Below are 12801 nucleotides of genomic sequence, written 5' to 3'. Positions count from 1 at the left end.
TCACAAAGTGAGCTGTAACAGCATAAAAGCAAAGGCAATCCACAAGCAGTCCACTGGTAAGTGATGATATGAATGGATGAAGATAAAATCAGCCTCTCTACGCGTTTCGCCAGGTGCTGTCCTGGCTTCCTCAGGAGACAAATTTTCTGATAAAAAATAAATCAATAATAGTAGTACTAGCAGTAGCGTACCTAGCGGGGGGTGGTGGTCCGCCCCAGGTCCCGCTCATCAGGTGGGTTCCACAGGCTCGGGTGACCACATGTCCCGGATTGCCCGGATCCCTGGCAGCCTCGTCACTTTTTTTATGCAGAGGAGAGAGGCGCCTAGCAACCGTTTGGTGCCCCTTGGTCTCCTTCGCGAGGCCTCTAACTCCATCGCGGTCATATTCCGGCTCTCAGCAGTGAAGCAGCGCAGCGGCAGAGCAGGAAGACGGAGGAGTCCCGTTCCCACCGCAGGACTTCTGGATGGTAAGTCCAAAACCTTTAACTACAAAGGGGGAGAGGGTAGATAGTGAGAAACGAGGGAGAGGGGGGTAGGTAGTGAGAAACGAGGGAGAGGGGGTAGGTCCCCCTCTCGTTCAAAGATCCGGATCATTGTAAGATCCGGATCTTTGAACGACTCTCTGCCTTCATTGGGATTCGAATCAGTCAGATAATATCACCATACTGTTATAAATAAATACATTAATAATCACTGCCCCTAGGATTTACATTCCCCTTTACCTGCAACTGCACCTTAAGCTAACTTTATTAAATTAATTAAATTAACCCTCACCATTAAATTAACCCTAAACACCCCATCAACCATGTCTGCCCCTAAAATTAACCCTTAACACCCCATCACCCATGACTGCCCCTAAAATTAACCCTTAACACCCCATTAAGCATAACTGCCCCAAAATTAACCATAAACACCCCATTGAGCATAACTGCCCCAAATTAACACTAAAGACCCCATTAAGCATAACTGCCCCTAAATTAACACTAAAGACCCCATTAAGCATAACTGCCCCTAAATTAACCCTAAACACCCCATTAAGCATAACTGCCCCCAAATTAACCCTAAACACCTCATTAAGCACGACTGCCCCTAAATTAACACTAAAGACCCCATTAAGCATAACTGCCCCCAAATTAACCCCAAACACCTCATTAAGCATAACTGCCCCTAGATTAACACTAAAGACCTCATTAAGCATAACTGCCCCTAAATTAACCCTAAACACCCCATTAAGCATAACTGCCCCTAAATTAACACTAAAGACCCCATCAACTATACCAATTTATTAGGTAATTTATCTGGAGTACATGCAATTAATTTAGGGGCATTTATGGTTAATGGAGTATTTAGGGTTAATTTCAGGGGCCGTTATGGTTAATGGGGTCTTTAGGGTTAATTTCAGGGGCTGTTATGGTTGATGGGGTATAAGGGTTAATTTTATGCTGATGACTGAGGGTTAATTTAATTAATTTAATAAAGTTAACTGTAGGTGCAGTTAGAGGTAAAGGGGGGCAAACTCAGGGGAATCTAAATCCTGGGGGCAGTGTGAACATTATTAATGTATTTATTTATAAAAGTATGGTATCAGTAATATTCTCTGTAAGATTCGAATCTCTGTAAGATTCGAATCTCTGTAAGATTCGGATCCCTGTAAGATTCGAATCATTTGAATCATTGGACTCTTCGGCTCATTCGACTCTTCGGATCATTCGAATCATTGAACGAGTCTCTGACTCTATGAGTCATCGTTCCTCTGTGAATTAATGAGCTGTAACCTGACCCCAGAGTCTGTGTCTGAGTGCTCTGCAGATGACTCACAGCTCTAGGATCAGGTTACAGCTGAATGATACACGGACTGAACCGCTACAAATGAATCGTTCAGTCAACTGAACCGATTCATCCGGATCACTAAAAAGAACCGGATCAAATGAACGATTCGTTCATGATCCGGACATCACTACCCAGGAGCCCAGAAGCTACTGTGACATCTCCCAGGCTCTGTAACTATACTATCAGATTATGTGCACCAAAGATATGTCTCAGACTTTTAACAACTTTTTTTATTTTCCCATTCATTTTTGTCTATGCCCAGTTACATCATACGTTCAGTCATCCACTGTAGTCCATTGTCTTTTTCTTCCACTTAATCCCATGGGCATTCACGCAAAAGTAATTTACCTGTCATCCCCTAGAAAACAAACATAATTCCACTTAATCTGATTTACAAAACGTGTGACTGTACTAGAGGAATATGAGGAGAATTCTATCTATATATGATGATCTATGTGATGTCTTAAGGTTTTATGAACATTCACTTTTTATTCTCTCTCCCATCACCATTACTCGGTGGGCGTTCCATTCAATTTTGTCATTTCTTTCAGTATGTCCCTGTCCCTTCATTTAATTATGGAAAGTTCCCAGTCCATTCAGGGTTAATGTAATTAACAAAACATCGGCAACGTTATTTTGTCCCAGCCCAATTAACTTTGACACGCATTCTGCTTCAACTCGAACGGAGGAACCCCAGGCTGTCTATGCATCCATTGAAATTAAACTGAGGCTTGCGACGCAAACGTTCAGCTATACGTTGACGTCGGAATCCAATAGCAGACCAATCACGGGGGTGTTTGATTGTGGAGCGGTATCGTCCTATGACAGGTGACGTTGGTAGTCTGCTTGTCAGGAAGGAGCTGAAGGGAAGACATGACCGGAGATTTGGAAGAGGGGGTGTAGGTAAAGAGGTACGGTATTCCATTATGCCTCTATTCCTTTTAAAGTATTTATATGTTAAGGCTGCAAATAACCCCATGTTATTGGATAGAAGCGCTATAGCTGATCAGGTATACTCGTTCTAGATGCTGTTGAGGGAGTTGAGTCTACGCGAATCCTTACGTTTCCAAGAATAAATTAATGACATGAGTAATAAATAAACTTTTTTTTTAATATTCACAACAATTTTGGTATAATATTTTATAGCTTTTTTGATATATTTTAGCTTTTGTTCGTTTAACTGTCATCAAGGTTAGACGATAACCTTTGTATTACAACAGTCTATATTTAATAAGATTTTTTTAAATACATTGGTAAACATCCAGCTTTAATTTATTGTACAGAGTGGATTCAATTGATTTGCTTTATCCTGCCTGTCTGTTTAAGGTTATATCTGTGTACAGGCATGCATTTACAATATACTGTTTATGTACATTGTTTATTCCAACATTTGTGTGACACACTTGCAGTCCATCCATGGAGACTGTGTTCTGTTTTATTTGCTTTATTACTTTTTTTTGTAAAATTTTTAAACATTTTGATAGATAGCGAAAGCTAGTATCTAGTAATATCACAACAGGTTTGAGAACAGATAGAGGAAGGAGTGAAAGAAGAGTACTGTATTTGCTTGATTATAAGATGACCCTGATTAGAAGACAACCCCCCAAAATTTGAATATTAATTTACAAAAAAAGTAAAAGTGTGAATATAAGACTACCCTTTCCAATGATCTGTGTAAAATAAAGAATACCATGGCACAGTATAGCAAGTAGAAAAGTGTGGCCCCTATTTATTGGAGCAACTTACAAGAAGTGATAGCTCACAAAGTGAGCTGTAACAGCATAAAAGCAAAGGCAATCCACAAGCAGTCCACTGGTAAGTGATGATATGAATGGATGAAGATAAAATCAGCCTCTCTACGCGTTTCGCCAGGTGCTGTCCTGGCTTCCTCAGGAGACAAATTTGCTGATCAAAAATAAATCAATAATAGTAGTACTAATAACAGTAGCGTACCTAGCGTGGGGGTGGTGGTCCGCCCCAGGTCCCGCTCATCAGGTGGGTTCCACAGGCTCGGGTGACCACATGTCCCGGATTGCCCGGATCCCTGGCAGCCTCGTCACTTTTTTTTATGCGGAGGCCTCTAACTCCGTCGCGGTCATATTCAGGCTCTCAGCAGTGAAGCAGTGCAGCGGCAGAGCAGGAAGACAGAGGAGTCCTGTTCCCACCGCAGGACTTCTGGATGGTAAGTCCAAAACCTTTAACTACAAAGGGGGAGAGGGTAGATAGTGAGAAACGAGGGAGAGGGGCGTAGGTAGTGAGAAACGAGGGAGAGGGGGGTAGGTAGTGAGAAACGGTAGTGAGAATAAATGAATGTGTGCGTGAATTGTCTGAATGAGGGAGATAATGAGTTTGTGAGAATACATTAATGAATGTGTAAATTTGTGTGAATGAGTGAGAGAATAAATGACTGTGTGAATTAATTATGTGAGTGAAAGTGTGAATTAGCGAGTGACTGTAGAAGTGTTTGTGTGTATGATAGATGTATAATTGATTTGTGGAAAGGCAAAGATGGCGCAAGCAGGATGTTTGAACCTTGGGGACCAAGATGACACAGGCAGGGTGTTTATGGGACAGAAATGGCGCAGGCCGGGCTGTTTGGGGACAAAGTTGACTCATGCTGGACTGTTTGGGGACAAAGTTGACTCATGCTGGGCTGTTTGGGGACAAAGATGGTAAGTCTTACGTGTGTAATCTGAGTGCTGGTCAGGTTCTATGTGGGCAGTGTGGACGCCAGGGCTGGCTTTGGGTTGTGCAACCTATCATCTATGCCTGTAGTTTTATCTAGGAAAACCAGGAATCGTGTTTTCAGCTGCCACAGGCAGCTTCAGGAAAGGGGGTTGAGTGTTGCTTGGATCCCCACACAAGTGTGGGGACCTGACACAACACCCCCCTGCTGCCTGATCGCTCCATGAGAGCGACAGTGCAGCGTTAACCCCTTCAATGCCGCGGCATTTAGGGGTTAATTCCCGTTTTGTAAGGGGCTCTGCTGCTGGTGGTGCCAGGCAGACCAGCAACAGCAAAAACGAGCCCCCACAAGCCCTGTGATGACTCCTGTAGGCATGGGAGCCTACAGCAGTCATCAAAGAGACTCCCCCCTGCAATGGCTGGTCTATAGACCAGCAATTGCTTCCCAGCTGCCAGAGGCAGCTTCAGGGACAGGGGGAGAGGGTTCTTTGGTCTCCACATTAGTGTGGAGACTAGCCCCAACACCCCCCTGCTGCCTGATCGCTCCATGAGAGCGACAGTGCAGCGGTAACCCCTTCAATGCCACAATTGTGTATGACACATTCGTGGCATTGCAGGGGTTAACATTTGTCCCCACAAGCTTGTGGGGACTAAATATCAGTCAATGCTGTGCTCCAATGGAAAATCAGCATTGAAAGAGTTAAAAAAAATCAAAAAAATAATTTTAAAAAAAATCAGCACTGACCTGAAACTCCAGGGTGCTTCCAGGTCAAACGCTGTGAGTTTAGTAAGTGGGCTGATGATGATCAGATCAATCCTGACCAACTGTTAATTTTAAAAAAAAATCCTGGCACCTAGATTCACAACAAATTTGTCAAGCCCCGATATATATATTATTGTTATTGATTTTTTTGTCCTATTTTGGTGTGTTACTTTAAATAAAAGTGAGATTTTTTTTATGGTGGGGGGGTCATATTTGGTTTTGGACAGTTAAATGCTGCATTTTCGGTTTCAGTCCAGAATTTTTGGCTTAGTATATAGTGATAGGAGTTATGCTGCACTATTGTCAATGTCTGGCTCAATGTATAGTGATAGGGATTACGCTGTACCACCGTCAATGTCTGTCTCAGTATATAGTGTTAGGTGTTATGCTGTACCGCCGTCATTGTCTGCCTCAGTGTATAGTGATAGGTGTTATGCTGTTCCCCGTCAATGTCTGCCTTAGTATATGATGATAACAGTTATGCTGTACCACCGTCAATATCTCCCTCAGTATATAGTGATAGGTGTTATGCAGTACCACCGTCAATGTCTGCCTCAGTATATAATGATAACAGTAATGTTGTACCACCTTCAATGTCTGCTCCAGTACATAACGATAGAAGCTGTGCAGTTTTAAAGTGTTTGTGGGGGGGGGGTGCCACATACAGGTTCCGCCCCAGGTGCCAAATACCCTAGGTACGCCCCTGAGTACTAGTACTATCATTGATTTATTTCTGATCAGCAACATTTCTTTTACACAGATCATTGGAAAGGACTGCATTTTAAATTGTCCTAGATACGATATTTTCACATTGTTTTACCCTGCACTTCCCTACCTGTATCCGTTACTCTTGTTTTAATAGTACTGTGAGGAGTGCTAAGGAGGAACTGCGGGTACGCATGTTGTTATAATTTATAGAAGTGCCACATTTCACACACACACCTTGTATATAAGACTACCCTATAGGAAAAAAGTTTGACTAGTAAATATTCGCATTTAAACAATTTTTTTTCATATTTAATAAAAATCTTACTGAGGAAAATGCATTTTTTGGTTTTATTTCCTTTTATTTGCCAGTCTGCCCCCCCAGTTATGCACATCTGCCCCCCACATCTGCCCCTTATATGCCACTCTCCCTCCCTTATATGCCACTCTAACCCCCCCCGACTTACATCCCTAGACTTTTTCCCCGTGCTCCAGACTCCCTGGTGTCTAGTGGGGGCAGCCGGTGGACGTCTGTGTGGCACTTCCACCGGGCTTCTTTGACTGAGCACCGGAAGGACGTGTCACACCGAGGCTCCGTCATAGAAGCCCCAGCGGAACTGCCGGCAGCAGTGGAGGTTGTCTGCAGGTCTCCTGCAGCGCTGCAAAGGATTCTCTCTGGCAGCTGGTGAACATTTGCGTGATGCTTGCAGACAACCTCCGCTGCTGCCGGGGCTTCTGTTGTGGAGCTGCCTGCACGCATCGCACAGACGTACACCGGCTGCCAGAGAGGATCCAGGTCCCCTGCAATACTGCGGGGGATCTGGATTTTAGTCAGACCTCTATTTGAGGTCCGATTATGAGACAACCTCGAATATAAGACGAGGCATATTTTTCAGAGCATTTGCTCTGAAAAAAACCTTGTCTTATATTCGAGCAAATATGGAAGTTGGGAGGTCCATCCGCATGTAATTTTAACAAGTTGAATAAGAAACATCTTGGTGCATAATTTTTATTTTCTCTTTTTAAGAATAAAGGATTACCTTCCTTTTTTAGCTTACCTGTTTACATTTAGGGACATCACACTCAATATGTTTCCTGTATCTACAACCGTAGTAAAGAAAGATCAAACATGTTTATTTTTTTATTTACCAATGAGTGTTCCGAGTCTCAATATCCTTGTAAAAGCTTAAGGTACTTATGCGATCTGAATGTATATATATTACCGTATTTGCTCGTTATAAGACGACCCTGATTATAAGAAACCTCCTAAAGTGCTGCTGGCGGAGGTTGTGCTGCGGGGGATCTGGATCTTAGTCTTGTAGTCAGACCTCTATTTTGAGGTCTGATTAGAAGACAACCTAAAATATGAGACAATGGTTACCTTCTTATAATCGAGCAAATACGGTACATATGTATATATTTGTAAACTTTGCGGTTTAAAAGAAGTAAAAAAACAGCCATTTTGATCAGGATCTAATAGGTTTGGATACTTTAAGGAAGGGGAGGTCCCTACCTCTTAACCCCTTCAGTCCCCTATGGATGTACCGGTACGTCCAAAAAATGCATCCCAAGAACCCCCTATGAACGTACCGGTGCGTCCAGCCCTTCTTGCAGCGACAGGGACACATCCCTGCCGCTGCACAGGAGATCAGGCTGTCGTTTGAGAGCCTGGACTCCCCCCCTGACAGCAGAGGCCGGCATCGCCGGCTTTCTGCTGTCCGATCTGATGTAACAGCTTCCTGCATGAAAGCCGGAATGTTACATTTTAAACTGCGCGATCGGGCATTCCCTTCCTGGTTGCGTCACTGCTGGAAGTCTGTGAGGACCTGCATAGAGATCACAGTGTGATAGGTGCAGGGGGATCGCGGGGAGGCATCCTCCCATGCTGAAACAGAAAAGGAGAAAAAAAAAACGGTTTGTCATTTAAAAAATAAAATAATTGAAATAACAATATAAATAATTATAAAATAAAAAAATAAAGTGAGCTAAGTGATGTCATTGTGACATCACTGGCATTAATAACATGCTCACTTATAATATATATATATATATATATATATATATATATAACATTTTTTAAAAATATATAAAAAAGATAAGAATAAAAATTTAAAAGCCTTACATCCCATTACCCTAGCATAACATATACCCAGTATAACCCTCCTGCCCCCGTTCACAAGCCCCAAACCCATTAGGCTAGATTTCCACTTGGTTTTTTTTTGCTAAAAACGCCAATAGCGCCACCTGGCGTTTTTTTAGTGAAAAACGGCTGCAGCCAGATGTTAGCTGTTCTTCAATAGGAAATCGCAAAATGCCATTTCCACTTGGCGTTTTTCTGTTTGGCGTTTTTTCAGTCCTCTTTGGCGTTTTTCTGCTTTTTTGGGCTCTATGGCAGTTTTTCAAAATCGCAGCATGTTGACACTCTGTCGTTTTTCTCCAATAGAAGTCTATGGGAGAGAAAAAACGCCATGAAAAAGCCATGTGGGTTTATTGCCTTGGTGTTTTTTATGGCGTTTTTCCCACAGTTACAATGCAGAGGATGGACCCAGTATCTGTGTGTCCTACGAGAAATAGGCTGAAAACAAACAGTTTCACACAAAACAAAGTCCTGGACTGGTTCATATTGAATTTTACACCATTTGGAACAAACATGCCATTACAAACAAACATACGCGACTGGATCCTGCGTGCCAAAAGCAACAGCAAACAATTTGCACCATCATTTGGGGCCAATCTTCCCAGAGGAGCAGACATTCGGAATAAAGCATGCCTTACAAACCACAGAAAAGAGACAAAAGGGTCTACCAAGTAAATGACATCAGGGGAGGGCAGATACTTGCCATTTATCCTAATCCCTTTTAGCTGGGTGAAACTTCTAACTTGTAAAGGCTGGAAAAACTGCCTAAGGTCAAAAAAAGCAATTTCCACAGAAAGGCTAAAACGCCAGAAAAAACTCCAGAAAAAACGCCAAAACGCAGGTAAATGCAGTGGCAGTTTTCTTGGCGTTTTTCCTGGCGTTTTTCATCAAGAAAAAAACGCAGGACAAAAACCCAAGTGGAAACCTAGCCTTCGACCCCTGTTGAGTTACTGTTTTATTTGGTTGAGGTTTTTCAGGACCTCTTGGCAAAAGTAGCAGTGTTGGAGATATGAGAGTCCAATCTGACTGTCTGTGACGCAGGTGGTTGTGTTTATTATCTACAAGGAGTATCGGATCCTACCGCTACCATCAGTGTAACGGGAACCAAGTAGACCCTGACTGACGTTGCTGTCTTCCTTGTGGAGAGAGCTGGCTAGAAGAAGGGGGAAAAACTTTGGCAAAAAAGCACCAAATCTCAAGGTAATAAAAGAGAACACACTATTTATCTGAACAGGGGATGCAATTGGAACAGTTGAACAAACACAATGGCAGTGGTTACACAGAAAACAACGGCACCAGACTAACCTGATCCCCTGGAAATCAATACAAAATTACAGTCCGATAATTTTCTTAACCGCTTCACGACAAAGCCCATACATGTACGGGCTCACGATGCAATGCATTTGTGACAAAGCCTGTACACGTACAGGCTGCTGTCAAATATCTGCATAGCTGCGATCGGCAGCTTTGCAGCATCCACGGAAGCCTCGCAAGTGAGGCTGGCCATTGGTCATGGAAGGAAAGCCCCCCCCCAAAAAAAAATGGCCAGCTAAAACAGAGCTTAGGAAGCGATCAGTAATCACTTCCTAAGTATAATCAGTGTCGCTGACATGCCTCAGTAACACAACCCCTCCTTGTGGTTGCACCGAAGAGCAACCACAAGCGCCATCTGTTCCAGACCCTCCTGAGAACTCTCAAACTCCCCCTGCAGGTTGAATGCAGGTTATTGGAGCCCAAGAGTTAAAATATGGGCATTTTAAATGCCCATGGGGTGCCTAGTTTTAAAAGTTGTATGATTTGATAAGGGTAAATTGAATTGGCCTGCTTCAAAGATGTCCGAAACATGGGCACAGACTGACCAAATGCCAAAAATGCACACCTCACAAAGGTGGCCTTTTACCTAGCAAATAACCCAGCAAACCCATGCATGGAAGGTATCACTGTGCTCAGGAGATGTTACTTATATTGAGGTATTGTTTGACAGGGACATATGCCGGGAGCGGTAAAATGCCTGTGGGGAAAAAAAACCACACAAGAAAATACTATGGCAAACTGTAACAAAGGCTGATGATAAAATACCAAGTAAAATACCAGCATTTGAAATTCCCAGGGGTGTACATTTTTCAAAAATATCTGATTTGATAGGGTAATTGAATTGGCCAGGTTTAAATATATCCCAATTAGGATACGTGGGCAGAATTTTTAACGTCAAAATTCCCCAAACAACCCAACAAACATGCATGTGGGGGTATCACTGTGCTCAGGAGATGTTGCTGAGCACTTATTGGGGTGCTGGGCTTATTACCCAGTAACTTGCAGAAAAAAGCAAAAAAACATAGAAACATTGGGTATTTCTAAACCCAGGACAAATAGTAGAATCTATTTAGCAGTTTTTTCCATTATTCTTTGCAGATGAGTAAAAGATTTTTCAAATAAAAGTGAGAAAAAGTATATATTTTTTTTACAAAAAAATCACCATATTTTATCTTTTTTATGGTAAGTTAGATGATATGATAACTATAATGCTATCTAAAGGAAGCCCTGCTTGTCCTGAAAAAAACCCCAATATATAATGTGTGTGGGTGCACAAAATGAGAAAAGAAGAAAATTAGAGCTAAACAGCAGCACTGAAAAAAGTTAAGAGCCTTTGTCCCAAAGTGTACTACGAGTAAGAAACAGTCTTGTCATTAAGAGGTTAAAACAAGGCTCCAGCCTCTCTTACAAAGATATATTTATCAATAGTCTTGGAACAGATTGTTTCCTGACCTCTTTAATTCATGTCTCATAGTGTTTAGAATACAACCAGCAGAAAATAAAAACGTTAAAAATAGAATAAAATCTACGCTTGACATGCTGAAGGTTGGTACTCTCACCGTGTATCTATTTCCTTACGCTTTAACCATTGTTGACAAAATTATCCCCTTAACGTCCATTGACGGGTCTGGCACGTCATACGAAATGGTCACTTAATGACCTATGACGTGCCTGACACATCATGAGTCTTAACCCCTTCGTGACAGGCTGATTTTACTTTTTGTACCCTTCGTGCCAATGGCCGTTTTAACATTTCTGCGCTGCTCGTGTCTAGCTGTAATTTTCTTCTTTCCCGTTTACTGAACCCACACACATTATAAATTGGTTTTTTTTTCAGGACAAGAAGGGTTTTGTTTAGATGACATTGTTTTGATTGTATCATATTATTTACTATTAAAAAAAGTATCAAATATGGTGAAAAATTTAGAAAAAACTTTTAGTTGAAAAATCTTTTACTCATCTATAAAAGGTAATGAAAAAACCTGCTAAATAGATTCTATTATTTGTCCTGAGTTTAGAAATACCCAATGTTATGTTTTTTTTGCTTTTTTTCTACACATTATGGGGCAATAAGTACAGGTAGCGTTTTGCTATTTCAAAGCCATTTTTTCCAAATCTGGTAATTCTTCCCCCCATGTGCCATTTCGGGTATCTTTGAAGCCGGCCAATGCAATTTACCCCATCAAGTCATATATTTTTGAAAACTAGACAGCCCAGGGTATTCCAAATGCTAGTATTTTAACCCTTTCCAAGCACTAATTCTACCATCAGCCTTTGTCAAACTTTGTGGTAGTCATTTTTTTGCATTTGTTTTGTCACACACATTTTACTTCAGGTATGAATTAAAAGGTTCTCGTATATGTCACTATCACAAAACTCCCCAATATGTGTTCGGCAACATCTCCTGAGTACAGCGATACCTCACATGAATGATTTTGCCTGGCTGGGGGCAAAAGGGCTACATTTGGGACATGTGCATTTTTCAATGTTGAGCTTTGGCATTTGGGGATCCACTGCCCATGCCCTATTTGGTACATCTTTGAGCCGGGCCATTTCAGTGTGCCCAACAAAACCATATATTTTTGAAAACTAGACACACCAGGGTATTTTAAATGCTGGTATTTTAACTCTTTGCATGCACACATTTTACCACCAGAATTTTTTCAAAGTTTGCAGTAGTATTCTTTTGTGTGTATTTTTCCCCCACACACCTATGTTGTGTATGAATTTACAGCTCCTGGTATATGCCGCTGTCACACAACACCCCAATATGTATTCAGCAACATCTCCTGTGTAGAGTGATACCCCATATGCATGGGTTTGTCATTTTTGGGGGGAACTAAAAGGCCACATTTGGCACGTGTGCATTTTTCTAATTGGAAATTAGATGTGTGGCCATCCTTCCCCCCGTGTTAATTGGGACATTGTTGAACCCAGCCAATTCAATTTACCCCATCAAATCATACATTTTTTAAAAGTAGACACCCCATGGGCATTTAATATGCCAGTATTTTAACTCTTTCCATGCAAGAATTGTTTTAAGCTAATGTGCTAATTTTAGGACTTGCTCACAAAAATATATTTTTTATATTTTTCCCAGATTCCTATATTGCCTCAGCATGTTACCACTACTAATACCCCCACATGATATAAGTAAAATACACAACGCATTCTCTCGCTTTATATGGAGAGGAAAAAGGCCCAGAATTAGCTTTCAGAAACTGACGCAACAAAAGTCCAATGGTGGACTAAACTAGAGCTGAAACAACGAATCGATAAAATCGATAATAATCGATAACGGAAATCGTTGTCGACGATTTCCGTTATCGATTAATCGAGTGATCGATTCGTCGTTGGAGCACTAGGC

General features: G+C 41.7%; 1 protein-coding gene across 3 annotated transcripts in view; it reads left to right on the top strand.

Moving 5' to 3' along the window:
• The first annotated feature begins 416 nt into the window (after positions 1–416).
• The window catches only part of HYCC2 (hyccin PI4KA lipid kinase complex subunit 2), a 210157-nt gene continuing 197772 nt past the window's right edge, over positions 417–12801 (top strand). Inside the window, exon 1 of one of the 3 annotated variants that reach the window (XM_053472271.1) lies at positions 417–467. The gene's annotated coding sequence lies outside the window, so the exon portion shown is untranslated. Of the gene's footprint in view, positions 468–2670; positions 2742–3961; positions 4013–12801 lie in introns of those variants that run through there. The other 2 variants (XM_053472270.1, XM_053472269.1) reach the window with 2 other exon arrangements.

This window comes from Spea bombifrons, chromosome 7 (genome assembly GCF_027358695.1).
Source record: "Spea bombifrons isolate aSpeBom1 chromosome 7, aSpeBom1.2.pri, whole genome shotgun sequence".
NCBI classification, from domain to species: domain Eukaryota; kingdom Metazoa; phylum Chordata; class Amphibia; order Anura; family Pelobatidae; genus Spea; species Spea bombifrons.
This window is presented reverse-complemented; position numbering and strand designations above follow the sequence as displayed.